We start from the raw sequence: 18,228 nt of genomic DNA on the forward strand, positions 1-18,228 counted from the left end.
ATATTCAGGAAAAAACGCATACGCCCTTTTTGGCCAAGTGCATCATTGTGGACGTTCTGCCTCTTTTCCTATGCTTTCAATGCAATTCCAGTCTACCTCCTGAAATTGGTTTCCTGCAATTCTGCCCCGCTTTCAAGTCCTCTTGGCAGCCTTACTTCAGTCTATTTTTGGACGATAGCTGTCATTTATAACTCTGCAGGTTTGTGAATTACAGTGCCCCTGAGCTCCTTTCTTCTACTCGCTTTCTTTTGAGCTGGCCGCAACACCGCAGGATGGCTTCAGGCCCTAATCTGGTTCCGGCCCGGCACGCTGAGCGTTTGGTTAATTCCTCTTCCTGGTGGGAAATGAGAGTTAAATTTGCCCATCCAGACACCTCCAGCTAGCCTCTCATTGGTTCTCGCTATTCCTGTTCATCTTCCGCAGAAATTGCAAACTGGGCCAAACAGGAGGTTAAAGGCGCTGACTCTCCAAGTGGGGAGAGTGTTAGTAAAGCGTCTGGAATGTTGCACCCGAGTACCAGGGGAGGAAAACTGAGACATATTTGAACACGTCTCCCGTTCACATGGTTGATCATACTTGGGTTCCACATGCATGTTTTAGCTGAAGGAAGAATACCTTAAACCTGGAGAGTTAAGACCCGTGTAATGGGTACCATGCAATATGACTTCAAAGGGTCTTCATTTGCTCACCGAACCTCTCCAATCCTATCACTGCTGCGTTTATGCCCCTGTACACATGCTTGATTCTCTTTTGGAGACATAGCAATCCATAGGTTTTAAGATACTTACTAGTCAGGTACATTCTTAGGCGCTTAATATGCGGTGTTGAGTCCATTTCGTTGAGCAAGGAGTAGCTCTTGTCTATTCCATATTTGGCTTAAGGAACTTTATCTGTGCTCATTTCAATCTCTGGTTTTATGCAGCACCCCAACTCACCTTTACCCTTAAGCAAGCATAAGTTGGTTTTCTAAATTTGAGACCCTGTTCTGTTCTGTAATTCAGTTCCTGTGTAGCCAAGTTTACATTCCGTGTATTACTGATATCTTATGATGTTTCTTTTTCTGTGTGACTTATTTCAGTTAGAATCATCATACCTGAATCCACTCATTGGGCTGCTAAGGGCCTGATGACACAGATTTCATTGCTGAGTTATATTGCTTTGTAAGTAAATACCACAACTTCTTTATCCATTTTTCACTTTCTGCGATGTTGAACTTGTACTGTAAACGAGGTTCTTGTAAACAGAGCCGTTCCAAACTTTGGGGTGGCTGTGTCTTTTTGATTTTAATTTCCCTAAGCTATAGGACCATAAGTGGAAGTGCCCTAGGTTCTGTTGCTTTGTTTTTTAGATGTTTCAGGAAACACCATACACTTCTCCCAAGTGCTTGTTGGCAATTTACATCCCGCCCATCAGCATAACAAGGCTCCCAGTTCTCCATGGCCTGTCCTGCCTTTCTGGATTTTACATTTTTTTCAGATGGCCCTTTTGACCGGGGGGAAGTGAGACTTCATTGTAGTGCAGATTTCCTTTGCAAGCTTGCTTGGTTGGCCAAAAAGGGCGTATGCGTTTTTTCCTGAATATATTCAGGAAAAAACGCATACGCCCTTTTTGGCCAAGTGCATCATTGTGGACGTTCTGCCTCTTTTCCTATGCTTTCAATGCAATTCCAGTCTACCTCCTGAAATCGGTTTCCTGCAATTCTGCCCCGCTTTCAAGTCCTCTTGGCAGCCTTACTTCAGTCTATTTTTGGACGATAGCTGTCATTTATAACTCTGCAGGTTTGTGAATTACAGTGCCCCTGAGCTCCTTTCTTCAACTCGCTTTCTTGTGACCTGGCCGCAACACCGCAGGATGGCTTCAGGCCCTAATCTGGTTCCTGCACGGCACGCTGAGCCTTTGGTTATTTCCTCTTCCTGGTGGGAAATGAGAGTTAAATTTGCCCGTCCAGACACCTCCAGCTAGCCTCTCATTGGTTCTCGCTATTCCTGTTCATCTTCCGCAGAAATTGCAAACTGGGCCAAACAGGAGGTTAAAGGCGCTGACTCTCCAAGTGGGGAGAGTGTTAGTAAAGCGTCTGGAATGTTGCACCCGAGTACCAGGGGAGGAAAACTGAGACATATTTGAACACGTCTCCCGATCACATGGTTGATCATACTCTGGGTTCCACATGCATGTTTTAGCTGAAGGAAGAATACCTAAAACCTGGGTAGTTGAAACCCGTGGAATGGGTACCATGCAATATGACTTCAAAGGGTCTTCATTTGCTCACCGAACCTCTCCAATCCTATCACTGCTGCGTTTATGCCCCTGTACACATGCTTGATTCTCTTTCGGAGACATAGCAATCCATAGGTTTTAAGATACTTACTAGTCAGGTACATTCTTAGGCGTTTAATATGGGGTTTTGAGTCCATTTCGTTGAGCAAGGAGTAGCTCTTGTCTATTCCATATTTGGCTTAAGGAACTTTATCTGTGCTCATTTCAATCTCTGGTTTTATGCAGCACCCCAACTCACCTTTCCCCTTAAGCAAGCATAAGTTGGTTTTCTAAATTTGAGACCCTGTTCTGTTTTGGAATGCAGTTCCTGTGTAGCCAAGTTTACATTCCGTGTATTAGTGATATCTTATGATGTTTCTTTTTCTGTGTGACTTATTTCATTTAGAATCATCGTACCTGAATCCACTCATTATGCTGCTACGGGCCTGATGACATAGATTTCATTGCTGAGTGATACTGCATTGTACGTAAGTACCACAAGTTCTTTATCCATTTTTCACTTTCTGTGATGTTGAACTTGTACTGTAAACGAGGTTCTTGTAAAGAGAGCCGTTCCAAACTTTGGAGTGGCTGTGTCTTTTTGATTTTAATTTCCCTAAGCTATAGGACCATAAGTGGCAGTGCCCTAGGCTCTGTTGCTTTGTTTTTTAGTTGTTTCAGGAAACACCATACACTTCTCCCGAGTGGTTGTTGGCAATTTACATCCCGCCCATCAGCATAACAAGGCTCCCAGTTCTCCATGGCCTGTCCTGCCTTTCTGGATTTTACACTTTTTTCAGATGGCCCTTTTGACCGGGGGGAAGTGAGACTTCATTGTAGTGCAGATTTCCTTTGCAAGCTTGCTTGGTTGGCCAAAAGGGGCGTATGCGTTTTTTCCTGAATATATTCAGGAAAAAACGCATACGCCCTTTTTGTCCAAGTGCATCATTGTGGACGTTCTGCCTCTTTTCCTATGCTTTCAATGCAATTCCAGTCTACCTCCTGAAATCGGTTTCCTGCAATTCTGCCCCGCTTTCAAGTCCTCTTGGCAGCCTTACTTCAGTCTATTTTTGGACGATAGCTGTCATTTATAACTCTGCAGGTTTGTGAATTACAGTGCCCCTGAGCTCCTTTCTTCAACTCGCTTTCTTGTGACCTGGCCGCAACACCGCAGGATGGCTTCAGGCCCTAATGTGGTTCCGGCATGGCACGCTGAGCCTTTGTTATTTCCGCCTCCTGGTGGGAAATGAGAGTTAAATTTGCCCGTCCAGACACCTCCAGCTAGCCTCTCATTGGTTCTCGCTATTCCTGTTCATCTTCCGCAGAAATTGCAAACTGGGCCAAACAGGAGGTTAAAGGTGCTGACTCTCCAAGTGGGGAGAGTGTTAGTAAAGTGTCTGGAATGTTGCACCCTAGTACCACGGGAGGAAAACTGAGACATATTTGAACACGTCTCCCGATCACATGGTTGATCATACTTGGGTTCCACATGCATGTTTTAGGTGAAGGAAGAATACCTTAAACCTGGAGAGTTAAGACCCGTGTAATGGGTACCATGCAATATGACTTCAAAGGGTCTTCATTTGCTCACCGAACCTCTCCAATCCTATCACTGCTGCGTTCATGCCCCTGTACACATGCTTGATTCTCTTTCGGAGACATAGCAATCCATAGGTTTTAAGATACTTACTAGTCAGGTACATTCTTAGGCGCTTAATATGCGGTGTTGAGTCCATTTCGTTGAGCAAGGAGTAGCTCTTGTCTATTCCATATTTGGCTTAAGGAACTTTATCTGTGCTCATTTCAATCTCTGGTTTTATGCAGCACCCCAACTCACCTTTACCCTTAAGCAAGAATAAGTTGGTTTTCTAAATTTGAGACCCTGTTCTGTTTTGGAATGCAGTTCCTGTGTAGCCAAGTTTACATTCCGTGTATTAGTGATATCTTATGATGTTTCTTTTTCTGTGTGACTTATTTCAGTTAGAATCATCGTACCTGAATCCACTCATTATGCTGCTACGGGCCTGATGACATAGATTTCATTGCTGAGTGATACTGCATTGTACGTAAGTACCACAAGTTCTTTATCCATTTTTCACTTTCTGCGATGTTGAACTTGTACTGTAAACGAGGTTCTTGTAAACAGAGGCGTCCCAAACTTTGGGGTGGCTGTGTCTTTTTGATTTTAATTTCCCTAAGCTATAGGACCATAAGTGGCAGTGCCCTAGGCTCTGTTGCTTTGTTTTTTAGATGTTTCAGGAGACACCATACACTTCTCCCGAATGTCTGTTGGCAATTTACATCCCGCCCATCAGCATAACAAGGCTCCCAGTTCTCCATGGCCTGTCCTGCCTTTCTGGATTTTACACTTTTTTCAGATGGCCCTTTTGACCGGGGGGAAGTGAGACTTCATTGTAGTGCAGATTTCCTTTGCAAGCTTGCTTGGTTGGCCAAAAAGGGCGTATGCGTTTTTTCCTGAATATATTCAGGAAAAAACGCATACGCCCTTTTTGGCCAAGTGCATCATTGTGGACGTTCTGCCTCTTTTCCTATGCTTTCAATGCAATTCCAGTCTACCTCCTGAAATCGGTTTCCTGCAATTCTGCCCCGCTTTCAAGTCCTCTTGGCAGCCTTACTTCAGTCTATTTTTGGACGATAGCTGTCATTTATAACTCTTCAGGTTTGTGAATTACAGTGCCCCTGAGCTCCTTTCTTCAACTCGCTTTCTTTTGAGCTGGCCGCAACACCGCAGGATGGCTTCAGGCCCTAATCTGGTTCCGGCACGGCACGCTAAGCCTTTGGTTAATTCCTCTTCCTGGTGGGAAATGAGAGTTAAATTTGCCCGTGCAGACACCTCCAGCTAGCCTCTCATTGGTTCTCGCTATTCCTGTTCACCTTCCGCAGAAATTGCAAACTGTGCCAAACAGGAGGTTAAAGGCGCTGACTCTCCAAGAGGGGAGAGTGTTAGTAAAGCGTCTGGAATGTTGCACCCGAGTACCAGGGGAGGAAAACTGAGACATATTTGAACACGTCTCCCAATCACATGGTTGATCATACTCTGGGTTCCACATGCATGTTTTAGCTGAAGGAAGAATACCTAAAACCTGGGTAGTTGAAACCCGTGGAATGGGTACCATGCAATATGACTTCAAAGGGTCTTCATTTGCTCACCGAACCTCTCCAATCCTATCACTGCTGCGTTTATGCCCCTGTACACATGCTTGATTCTCTTTCGGAGACATAGCAATCCATAGGTTTTAAGATACTTACTAGTCATGTACATTCTTAGGCGTTTAATATGCGGTGTTGAGTCCATTTCGTTGAGCAAGGAGTAGCTCTTGTCTATTCCATATTTGGCTTAAGGAACTTTATCTGTGCTCATTTCAATCTCTGGTTTTATGCAGCAACCCAACTCACCTTTCCCCTTAAGCAAGCATAAGTTGGTTTTCTAAATTTCAGACCCTGTTCTGTTCTGTAATTCAGTTCCTGTGTAGCCAAGTTTACATTCCGTGTATTACTGATATCTTATGATGTTTCTTTTTCTGTGTGACTTACTTCAGTTAGAATCATCATACCTGAATCCACTCATTGTGCTGCTAAGGGCCTGATGACACAGATTTCATTGCTGAGTGATATTGCTTTGTAAGTAAATACCACAACTTCTTTATCCATTTTTCACTTTCTGCGATGTTGAACTTGTACTGTAAATGAGGTTCTTGTAAACAGAGGCGTCCCAAACTTTGGGGTGGCTGTGTCTTTTTGATTTTAATTTCCCTAAGCTATAGGACCATAAGTGGAAGTGCCCTAGGTTCTGTTTCTTTGTTTTTTAGATGTTTCAGGAAACACCATACACTTCTCCCGAGTGTCTGTTGGCAATTTACATCCCGCCCATCAGCATAACAAGGCTCCCAGTTCTCCATGGCCTGTCCTGCCTTTCTGGATTTTACACTTTTTTCAGATGGCCCTTTTGACCGGGGGGAAGTGAGACTTCATTGTAGTGCAGATTTCCTTTGCAAGCTTGCTTGGTTGGCCAAAAAGGGCGTATGCGTTTTTTCCTGAATATATTCAGGAAAAAACGCATACGCCCTTTTTGGCCAAGTGCATCATTGTGGACGTTCTGCCTCTTTTCCTATGCTTTCAATGCAATTCCAGTCTACCTCCTGAAATCGGTTTCCTGCAATTCTGCCCCGCTTTCAAGTCCTCTTGGCAGCCTTACTTCAGTCTATTTTTGGACGATAGCTGTCATTTATAACTCTGCAGGTTTGTGAATTACAGTGCCCCTGAGCTCCTTTCTTCAACTCGCTTTCTTTTGAGCTGGCCGCAACACCGCAGGATGGCTTCAGGCCCTAATCTGGTTCCGGTACGGCACGCTGAGCCTTTGGTTATTTCCTCTTCCTGGTGGGAAATGAGAGTTAAATTTGCCCGTCCAGACACCTCCAGCTAGCCTCTCATTGGTTCTCACTATTCCTGTTCATCTTCCGCAGAAATTGCAAACTGGGCCAAACAGGAGGTTAAAGGCGCTGACTCTCCAAGTGGGGAGAGTGTTAGTAAAGCATCTGGAATGTTGCACCCGAGTACCAGGGGAGGAAAACTGAGACATATTTGAACACGTCTCCCGTTCACATGGTTGATCATACTTGGGTTCCACATGCATGTTTTAGCTGAAGGAAGAATACCTTAAACCTGGAGAGTTGACACCCGTGTAATGGTTACCATGCAATATGACTTCAAAGGGTCTTCATTTGCTCACCGAACCTCTCCAATCCTATCACTGCTGCGTTTATGCCCCTGTACACATGCTTGATTCTCTTTCGGAGACATAGCAATCCATAGGTTTTAAGATACTTACTAGTCAGGTACATTCTTAGGCGTTTAATATGCGGTGTTGAGTCCATTTCATTGAGCAAGGAGTAGCTCTTGTCTATTCCATATTTGACTTAAGGAACTTTATCTGTGCTCATTTCAATCTCTGGTTTTATGCAGCACCCCAACTCACCTTTACCCTTAAGCAAGCATAAGTTGGTTTTCTAAATTTGAGACCCTGTTCTGTTCTGTAATTCAGTTCCTGTGTAGCCAAGTTTACATTCCGTGTATTACTGATATCTTATGATGTTTCTTTTTCTGTGTGACTTACTTCAGTTAGAATCATCATACCTGAATCCACTCATTGTGATGCTAAGGGCCTGATGACATAGATTTCATTGCTGAGTGATATTGCTTTGTAAGTAAATACCACAACTTCTTTATCCATTTTTCACTTTCTGCGATGTTGAACTTGTACTGTAAACGAGGTTCTTGTAAACAGAGGCGTCCCAAACTTTGGGGTGGCTGTGTCTTTTTGATTTTAATTTCCCTAAGCTATAGGACCATAAGTGGCAGTGCCCTAGGCTCTGTTGCTTTGTTTTTTAGATGTTTCAGGAGACACCATACACTTCTCCCGAGTGTCTGTTGGCAATTTACATCCCGCCCATCAGCATAACAAGGCTCCCAGTTCTCCATGGCCTGTCCTGCCTTTCTGGATTTTACACTTTTTTCAGATGGCCCTTTTGACCGGGGGGAAGTGAGACTTCATTGTAGTGCAGATTTCCTTTGCAAGCTTGCTTGGTTGGCCAAAAAGGGCGTATGCGTTTTTTCCTGAATATATTCAGGAAAAAACGCATACGCCCTTTTTGGCCAAGTGCATCATTGTGGACGTTCTGCCTCTTTTCCTATGCTTTCAATGCAATTCCAGTCTACCTCCTGAAATCGGTTTCCTGCAATTCTGCCCCGCTTTCAAGTCCTCTTGGCAGCCTTACTTCAGTCTATTTTTGGACGATAGCTGTCATTTATAACTCTGCAGGTTTGTGAATTACAGTGTGCCTGAGCTCCTTTCTTCAACTCGCTTTCTTGTGACCTGGCCGCAACACCGCAGGATGGCTTCAGGCCCTAATCTGGTTCCGGTACGGCACGCTGAGCCTTTGGTTATTTCCTCTTCCTGTTGGGAAATGAGAGTTAAATTTGCCCGTCCAGACACCTCCAGCTAGCCTCCCATTGGTTCTCGCTATTCCTGTTCATCTTCCGCAGAAATTGCAAACTGGGCCAAACAGGAGGTTAAAGGCGCTGACTCTCCAAGTGGGGAGAATGTTAGTAAAGCGTCTGGAATGTTGCACCCGAGTACCAGGGGAGGAAAACTGAGACATATTTGAACACGTCTCCCGATCACATGGTTGATCATACTCTGGGTTCCACATGCATGTTTTAGCTGAAGGAAGAATACCTAAAACCTGGGTAGTTGAAACCCGTGGAATGGGTACCATGCAATATGACTTCAAAGGGTCTTCATTTGCTCACCGAACCTCTCCAATCCTATCACTGCTGCGTTTATGCCCCTGTACACATGCTTGATTCTCTTTCGGAGACATAGCAATCCATAGGTTTTAAGATACTTACTAGTCAGGTACATTCTTAGGCGTTTAATATGCCGTGTTGAGTCCATTTCGTTGAGCAAGGAGTAGCTCTTGTCTATTCCATATTTGGCTTAAGGAACTTTATCTGTGCTCATTTCAATCTCTGGTTTTATGCAGCACCCCAACTCACCTTTACCCTTAAGCAAGAATAAGTTGGTTTTCTAAATTTGAGACCCTGTTCTGTTCTGTAATTCAGTTCCTGTGTAGCCAAGTTTACATTCCGTGTATTACTGATATCTTATGATGTTTCTTTTTCTGTGTGACTTATTTCAGTTAGAATCATCATACCTGAATCCACTCATTGTGCTGCTAAGGGCCTGATGACACAGACTTCATTGCTGAGTGATATTGCTTTGTAAGTAAATACCACAACTTCTTTATCCATTTTTCACTTTCTGCGATGTTGAACTTGTACTGTAAACGAGGTTCTTGTAAACAGAGGCGTCCCAAACTTTGGGGTGGCTGTGTCTTTTTGATTTTAATTTCCCTAAGCTATAGGACCATAAGTGTCAGTGCCCTAGGTTCTGTTGCTTTGTTTTTTAGATGTTTCAGGAAACACCATACACTTCTCCCGAGTGGTTGTTGGCAATTTACATCCCGCCCATCAGCATAACAAGGCTCCCAGTTCTCCATGGCCTGTCCTGCCTTTCTGGATTTTACACTTTTTTCAGATGGCCCTTTTGACCGGGGGGAAGTGAGACTTCATTGTAGTGCAGATTTCCTTTGCAAGCTTGCTTGGTTGGCCAAAAAGGGCGTATGCGTTTTTTCCTGAATATATTCAGGAAAAAACGCATACGCCCTTTTTGGCCAAGTGCATCATTGTGGACGTTCTGCCTCTTTTCCTATGCTTTCAATGCAATTCCAGTCTACCTCCTGAAATCGGTTTCCTGCAATTCTGCCCCGCTTTCAAGTCCTCTTGGCAGCCTTACTTCAGTCTATTTTTGGACGATAGCTGTCATTTATAACTCTGCAGGTTTGTGATTTACAGTGTGCCTGAGCTCCTTTCTTCAACTCGCTTTCTTGTGACCTGGCCGCAACACCGCAGGATGGCTTCAGGCCCTAATCTGGTTCCGGTACGGCACGCTGAGCCTTTGGTTATTTCCTCTTCCTGGTGGGAAATGAGAGTTAAATTTGCCCGTCCAGACACCTCCAGCTAGCCTCTCATTGGTTCTCGCTATTCCTGTTCATCTTCCGCAGAAATTGCAAACTGGGCCAAACAGGAGGTTAAAGGCGCTGACTCTCCAAGTGGGGAGAGTGTTAGTAAAGCGTCTGGAATGTTGCACCCGAGTACCAGGGGAGGAAAACTGAGACATATTTGAACACGTCTCCCGATCACATGGTTGATCATACTCTGGGTTCCACATGCATGTTTTAGCTGAAGGAAGAATACCTAAAACCTGGGTAGTTGAAACCCGTGGAATGGGTACCATGCAATATGACTTCAAAGGGTCTTCATTTGCTCACCGAACCTCTCCAATCCTATCACTGCTGCGTTTATGCCCCTGTACACATGCTTGATTCTCTTTCGGAGACATAGCAATCCATAGGTTTTAAGATACTTACTAGTCAGGTACATTCTTAGGCGTTTAATATGCGGTGTTGAGTCCATTTCGTTGAGCAAGGAGTAGCTCTTCTCTATTCCATATATGGCTTAAGGAACTTTATCTGTGCTCATTTCAATCTCTGGTTTTATGCAGCATCCCAACTCACCTTTCCCCTTAAGCAAGCATAAGTTGGTTTTCTAAATTTGAGAACCTATTCTGTTTTGGAATTCAGTTCCTGTGTAGCCAAGTTTACATTCCGTGTATTAGTGATATCTTATGATGTTTCTTTTTCTGTGTAACTTATTTCAGTTAGAATCATCATACCTGAATCCACTCATTATGCTGCTACGGGCCTGATGACATATATTTCATTGCTGAGTGATACTGCATTGTACGTAAGTACCAGAAGTTCTTTATCCATTTTTCACTTTCTGCGATGTTGAACTTGTACTGTAAACGAGGTTCTTGTAAACAGAGCCGTTCCAAACTTTGGGGTGGCTGTGTCTTTTTGATTTTAATTTCCCTAAGCTATAGGACCATAAGTGGAAGTGCCCTAGGCTCTGTTGCATTGTTTTTTAGATGTTTCAGGAAACACCATACACTTCTCCAGAGTGTCTGTTGGCAATTTACATCCCGCCCATCAGCATAACAAGGCTCCCAGTTCTCAATGGCCTGTCCTGCCTTTCTGGATTTTACACTTTTTTCAGATGGCCCTTTTGACCGGGGGGAAGTGAGACTTCATTGTAGTGCAGATTTCCTTTGCAAGCTTGCTTGGTTGGCCAAAAAGGGCGTATGCGTTTTTTCCTGAATATATTCAGGAAAAAACGCATACGCCCTTTTTGGCCAAGTGCATCATTGTGGACGTTCTGCCTCTTTTCCTATGCTTTCAATGCAATTCCAGTCTACCTCCTGAAATCGGTTTCCTGCAATTCTGCCCCGCTTTCAAGTCCTCTTGGCAGCCTTACTTCAGTCTATTTTTGGACGATAGCTGTCATTTATAACTCTGCAGGTTTGTGAATTACAGTGTGCCTGAGCTCCTTTCTTCAACTCGCTTTCTTTTGAGCTGGCCGCAACACCGCAGGATGGCTTCAGGCCCTAATCTGGTTCCGGTACGGCACGCTGAGCCTTTGGTTAATTCCTCTTCCTGGTGGGAAATGAGAGTTAAATTTGCCCGTCCAGACACCTCCAGCTAGCCTCTCATTGGTTCTCGCTATTCCTGTTCATCTTCCGCAGAAATTGCAAACTGGGCCAAACAGGAGGTTAAAGGCGCTGACTCTCCAAGTGGGGAGAGTGTTAGTAAAGCGTCTGGAATGTTGCACCCGAGTACCAGGGGAGGAAAACTGAGACATATTTGAACACGTCTCCCGTTCACATGGTTGATCATACTTGGGTTCCACATGCATGTTTTAGCTGAAGGAAGAATACCTTAAACCTGGGTAGTTGAAACCCGTGGAATGGGTACCATGCAATATGACTTCAAAGGGTCTTCATTTGCTCACCGAACCTCTCCAATCCTATCACTGCTGCGTTTATTCCCCTGTACACATGCTTGATTCTCTTTCGGAGACATAGCAATCCATAGGTTTTAAGATACTTACTAGTCAGGTACATTCTTAGGCGTTTAATATGCGGTGTTGAGTCCATTTCATTGAGCAAGGCGTAGCTCTTGTCTATTCCATATTTGACTTAAGGAACTTTATCTGTGCTCATTTCAATCTCTGGTTTTATGCAGCACCCCAACTCACCTTTACCCTAAAGCAAGCATAAGTTGGTTTTCTAAATTTGAGACCCTGTTCTGTTCTGTAATTCAGTTCCTGTGTAGCCAAGTTTACATTCCGTGTATTACTGATATCTTATGATGTTTCTTTTTCTGTGTGACTTACTTCAGTTAGAATCATCATACCTGAATCCACTCATTGTGCTGCTAAGGGCCTGATGACACAGACTTCATTGCTGAGTGATATTGCTTTGTAAGTAAATACCACAACTTCTTTATCCATTTTTCACTTTCTGCGATGTTGAACTTGTACTGTAAACGAGGTTCTTGTAAACAGAGCCGTTCCAAACTTTGGGGTGGCTGTGTCTTTTTGATTTTAATTTCCCTAAGCTATAGGACCATAAGTGGAAGTGCCCTAGGTTCTGTTGCTTTGTTTTTTAGATGTTTCAGGAAACACCATACACTTCTCCCGAGTGGTTGTTGGCAATTTACATCCCGCCCATCAGCATAACAAGGCTCCCAGTTCTCCATGGCCTGTCCTGCCTTTCTGGATTTTACACTTTTTTCAGATGGCCCTTTTGACCGGGGGGAAGTGAGACTTCATTGTAGTGCAGATTTCCTTTGCAAGCTTGCTTGGTTGGCCAAAAAGGGCGTATGCGTTTTTTCCTGAATATATTCAGGAAAAAACGCATACGCCCTTTTTGGCCAAGTGCATCATTGTGGACGTTCTGCCTCTTTTCCTATGCTTTCAATGCAATTCCAGTCTACCTCCTGAAATCGGTTTCCTGCAATTCTGCCCCGCTTTCAAGTCCTCTTGGCAGCCTTACTTCAGTCTATTTTTGGACGATAGCTGTCATTTATAACTCTGCAGGTTTGTGAATTACAGTGCCCCTGAGCTCCTTTCTTCAACTCGCTTTCTTGTGACCTGGCCGCAACACCGCAGGATGGCTTCAGGCCCTAATCTGGTTCCGGTACGGCACGCTGAGCCTTTGGTTATTTCCTCTTCCTGGTGGGAAATGAGAGTTAAATTTGCCCGTCCAGACACCTCCAGCTAGCCTCCCATTGGTTCTCGCTATTCCTGTTCATCTTCCGCAGAAATTGCAAACTGGGCCAAACAGGAGGTTAAAGGCGCTGACTCTCCAAGTGGGGAGAGTGTTAGTAAAGCGTCTGGAATGTTGCACCCGAGTACCAGGGGAGGAAAACTGAGACATATTTGAACACGTCTCCCGATCACATGGTTGATCATACTCTGGGTTCCACATGCATGTTTTAGCTGAAGGAAGAATACCTAAAACCTGGGTAGTTGAAACCCGTGGAATGGGTACCATGCAATATGACTTCAAAGGGTCTTCATTTGCTCACCGAACCTCTCCAATCCTATCACTGCTGCGTTTATGCCCCTGTACACATGCTTGATTCTCTTTCGGAGACATAGCAATCCATAGGTTTTAAGATACTTACTAGTCAGGTACATTCTTAGGCGTTTAATATGCGGTGTTGAGTCCATTTCATTGAGCAAGGAGTAGCTCTTGTCTATTCCATATTTGACTTAAGGAACTTTATCTGTGCTCATTTCAATCTCTGGTTTTATGCAGCACCCCAACTCACCGTTACCCTTAAGCAAGCATAAGTTGGTTTTCTAAATTTGAGACCCTGTTCTGTTCTGTAATTCAGTTCCTGTGTAGCCAAGTTTACATTCCGTGTATTACTGATATCTTATGATGTTTCTTTTTCTGTGTGACTTACTTCAGTTAGAATCATCATACCTGAATCCACTCATTGTGATGCTAAGGGCCTGATGACATAGATTTCATTGCTGAGTGATATTGCTTTGTAAGTAAATACCACAACTTCTTTATCCATTTTTCACTTTCTGCGATGTTGAACTTGTACTGTAAACGAGGTTCTTGTAAACAGAGGCGTCCCAAACTTTGGGGTGGCTGTGTCTTTTTGATTTTAATTTCCCTAAGCTATAGGACCATAAGTGGCAGTGCCCTAGGCTCTGTTGCTTTGTTTTTTAGATGTTTCAGGAGACACCATACACTTCTCCCGAGTGGTTGTTGGCAATTTACATCCCGCCCATCAGCATAACAAGGCTCCCAGTTCTCCATGGCCTGTCCTGCCTTTCTGGATTTTACACTTTTTTCAGATGGCCCTTTTGACCGGGGGGAAGTGAGACTTCATTGTAGTGCAGATTTCCTATGCAAGCTTGCTTGGTTGGCCAAAAAGGGCGTATGCATTTTTTCCTGAATATATTCAGGAAAAAACGCATACGCCCTTTTTGGCCAAGTGCATCATTGTGGACGTTCTGCCTCTTTTCCTATGCTTTCAATGCAATTCCAGTCTACCTCCTGAAATCAGTTTCCTGCAATTCTGCCCCACTTTCAAGTCCTCTTGGCAGCCTTACTTCAGTCTATTTTTGGACGATAGCTGTCATTTATAACTCTGCAGGTTTGTGAATTACAGTGTGCCTGAGCTCCTTTCTTCAACTCGCTTTCTTTTGAGCTGGCCGCAACACCGCAGGATGGCTTCAGGCCCTAATCTGGTTCCGGCACGGCACGCTGAGCGTTTGGTTAATTCCTCTTCCTGGTGGGAAATGAGAGTTAAATTTGCCCGTCCAGACACCTCCAGCTAGCCTCTCATTGGTTCTCGCTATTCCTGTTCATCTTCCGCAGAAATTGCAAACTGGGCCAAACAGGAGGTTAAAGGGACTGACTCTCCAAGTCGGGAGAGTGTTAGTAAAGCGTCTGGAATGTTGCACCCGAGTACCAGGGTACGAAAACTGAGACATATTTGAACACGTCTCCCGATCACATGGTTGATCATACTCTAGGTTCCACATGCATGTTTTAACTGAAGGAAGAATACTTTAAACCTGGGTAGTTGAAACCCGTGGAATGGGTACCATGCAATATGACTTCAAAGGGTCTTCATTTGCTCACCGAACCTCTCCAATCCTATCACTGCTGCGTTTATTCCCCTGTACACATGCTTGATTCTCTTTCGGAGACATAGCAATCCATAGGTTTTAAGATACTTACTAGTCAGGTACATTCTTAGGCGTTTAATATGCGGTGTTGAGTCCATTTCGTTGAGCAAGGAGTAACTCTTGTCTATTCCATATTTGACTTAAGGAACTTTATCTGTGCTCATTTCAATCTCTGGTTTTATGCAGCACCCCAACTCACCTTTACCCTTAAGCAAGCATAAGTTGGTTTTCTAAATTTGAGACCCTGTTCTGTTCTGTAATTCAGTTCCTGTGTAGCCAAGTTTACATTCCGTGTATTACTGATATCTTATGATGTTTCTTTTTCTGTGTGACTTACTTCAGTTAGAATCATTATACCTGAATCCACTCATTGTGCTGCTAAGGGCCTGATGACACAGATTTCATTGTTGAGTGATATTGCTTTGTAAGTAAATACCACAACTTCTTTATCCATTTTTCACTTTCTGCGATGTTGAACTTGTACTGTAAACGAGGTTCTTGTAAACAGAGCCGTTCCAAACTTTGGGGTGGCTGTGTCTTTTTGATTTTAATTTCCCTAAGCTATAGGACCATAAGTGGAAGTGCCCTAGGTTCTGTTGCTTTGTTTTTTAGATGTTTCAGGAAACACCATACACTTCTCCCGAGTGGTTGTTGGCAATTTACATCCCGCCCATCAGCATAACAAGGCTCCCAGTTCTCCATGGCCTGTCCTGCCTTTCTTGATTTTACACTTTTTTCAGATGGCCCTTTTGACCGGGGGGAAGTGAGACTTCATTGTAGTGCAGATTTCCTTTGCAAGCTTGCTTGGTTGGCCAAAAAGGGCGTATGCGTTTTTTCCTGAATATATTCAGGAAAAAACGCATACGCCCTTTTTGGCCAAGTGCATCATTGTGGACGTTCTGCCTCTTTTCCTATGCTTTCAATGCAATTCCAGTCTACCTCCTGAAATCGGTTTCCTGCAATTCTGCTCCGCTTTCAAGTCCTCTTGGCAGCCTTACTTCAGTCTATTTTTGGACGATAGCTGTCATTTATTACTCTGCAGGTTTGTAAATTACAGTGCCCCTGAGCTCCTTTCTTCAACTCGTTTTCTTTTGAGCTGGCCGCAACACCGCAGGATGGCTTCAGGCCCTAATCTGGTTCCGGTACGGCACGCTGAGCCTTTGGTTATTTCCTCTTCCTGGTGGGAAATGAGAGTTAAATTTGCCCGTCCAGACACCTCCAGCTAGCCTCTCATTGGTTCTCGCTATTCCTGTTAATCTTCCACAGAAATTGCAAACTGGGCCAAACAGGAGGTTAAAGGCGCTGACTCTCCAAGTGGGGAGAGTGTTAGTAAAGCGTCTGGAATGTTGCACCCGAGTACCAGGGGAGGAAAACTGAGACATATTTGAACACGTCTCCCGTTCACATGGTTGATCATACTTGGGTTCCACATGCATGTTTTAGCTGAAGGAAGAATACCTTAAACCTGGAGAGTTGAGACCCGTGTAATGGGTACCATGTAATATGACTTCAAAGGGTCTTCATTTGCTCACCGAACCTCTCCAATCCTATCACTGCTGCGTTTATGCCCCTGTACACATGCTTGATCTCTTTCGGAAACATAGCAATCCATAGGTTTTAAGATACTTACTAGTCAGGTACATTCTTAGGCGTTTAATATGGGGTGTTGAGTCCATTTCGTTGAGCAAGGAGTAGCTCTTGTCTATTCCATATTTGGCTTAAGGAACTTTATCTGTGCTCATTTCAATCTCTGGTTTTATGCAGCACCCCAACTCACCTTTACCCTTAAGCAAGAATAAGTTGGTTTTCTAAATTTGAGACCCTGTTCTGTTCTGTAATTCAGTTCCTGTGTAGCCAAGTTTACATTCCGTGTATTACTGATATCTTATGATGTTTCTTTTTCTGTGTGACTTATTTCAGTTAGAATCATCATACCTGAATCCACTCATTGTGCTGCTAAGGGCCTGATGACACAGACTTCATTGCTGAGTGATATTGCTTTGTAAGTAAATACCACAACTTCTTTATCCATTTTTCACTTTCTGCGATGTTGAACTTGTACTGTAAACGAGGTTCTTGTAAACAGAGCCGTTCCAAACTTTGGGGTGGCTGTGTCTTTTTGATTTTAATTTCCCTAAGCTATAGGACCATAAGTGGAAGTGCTCTAGGTTCTGTTGCTTTGTTTTTTAGATGTTTCAGGAAACACCATACACTTCTCCCGAGTGGTTGTTGGCAATTTACATCCCGCCCATCAGCATAACAAGGCTCCCAGTTCTCCATGGCCTGTCCTGCCTTTCTGGATTTTACACTTTTTTCAGATGGCCCTTTTGACCGGGGGGAAGTGAGACTTCATTGTAGTGCAGATTTCCTTTGCAAGCTTGCTTGGTTGGCCAAAAAGGGCGTATGCGTTTTTTCCTGAATATATTCAGGAAAAAACGCATACGCCCTTTTTGGCCAAGTGCATCATTGTGGACGTTCTGCCTCTTTTCCTATGCTTTCAATGCAATTCCAGTCTACCTCCTGAAATCGGTTTCCTGCAATTCTGCCCCGATTTCAAGTCCTCTTGGCAGCCTTACTTCAGTCTATTTTTGGACGATAGCTGTCATTTATAACTCTGCAGGTTTGTGAATTACAGTGCCCCTGAGCTCCTTTCTTCAACTCGCTTTCTTGTGACCTGGCCGCAACACCGCAGGATGGCTTCAGGCCCTAATCTGGTTCCGGTACGGCACGCTGAGCCTTTGGTTATTTCCTCTTCTGGTGGGAAATGAGAGTTAAATTTGCCCGTCCAGACACCTCCAGCTAGCCTCTCATTGGTTCTCGCTATTCCTGTTCATCTTCCGCAGAAATTGCAAACTGGGCCAAACAGGAGGTTAAAGGCGCTGACTCTCCAAGTCGGGAGAGTGTTAGTAAAGCGTCTGGAATGTTGCACCCGAGTACCAGGGGAGGAAAACTGAGACATATTTGAACACGTCTCCCGTTCACATGGTTGATCATACTTGGGTTCCACATGCATGTTTTAGCTGAAGGAAGAATACCTTAAACCTGGAGAGTTGAGACCCGTGTAATGGGTACCATGCAATATGACTTCAAAGGGTCTTCATTTGCTCACCGAACCTCTCCAATCCTATCACTGCTGCGTTTATGCCCCTGTACACATGCTTGATTCTCTTTTGGAGACATAGCAATCCATAGGTTTTACGATACTTACTAGTCAGGTACATTCTTAGGCGTTTAATATGCGGTGTTGAGTCCATTTCGTTGAGCAAGGAGTAGCTC

At 44.1% G+C, this 18,228-nt stretch overlaps 1 long non-coding RNA gene across 47 annotated transcripts in view; it reads left to right on the forward strand.

The window, feature by feature from the left end:
• LOC307181221 overlaps window positions 1-18,228 on the forward strand; it is a 2,056,127-nt gene that overhangs the window by 1,667,866 nt on the left and 370,033 nt on the right. For 45 of the 47 annotated variants that reach the window (XR_013826124.1, XR_013826125.1, XR_013826150.1 and 42 more), the window contains one exon: window positions 2,663-2,744. The exons of 1 other annotated variant lie outside the window; for it this stretch is intronic. This is a non-coding gene — a long non-coding RNA (uncharacterized lncRNA). Of the gene's footprint in view, window positions 1-2,662; window positions 2,745-10,555; window positions 10,638-18,228 lie in introns of all 47 variants that reach the window. One more of the 47 variants, XR_013826165.1, reaches the window with a different exon arrangement.

Source organism: Stenella coeruleoalba (genome assembly GCF_951394435.1).
Source record: "Stenella coeruleoalba genome assembly, contig: scaffold_47, whole genome shotgun sequence".
In the NCBI taxonomy this organism is placed as follows: Eukaryota; Metazoa; Chordata; class Mammalia; order Artiodactyla; family Delphinidae; genus Stenella; species Stenella coeruleoalba.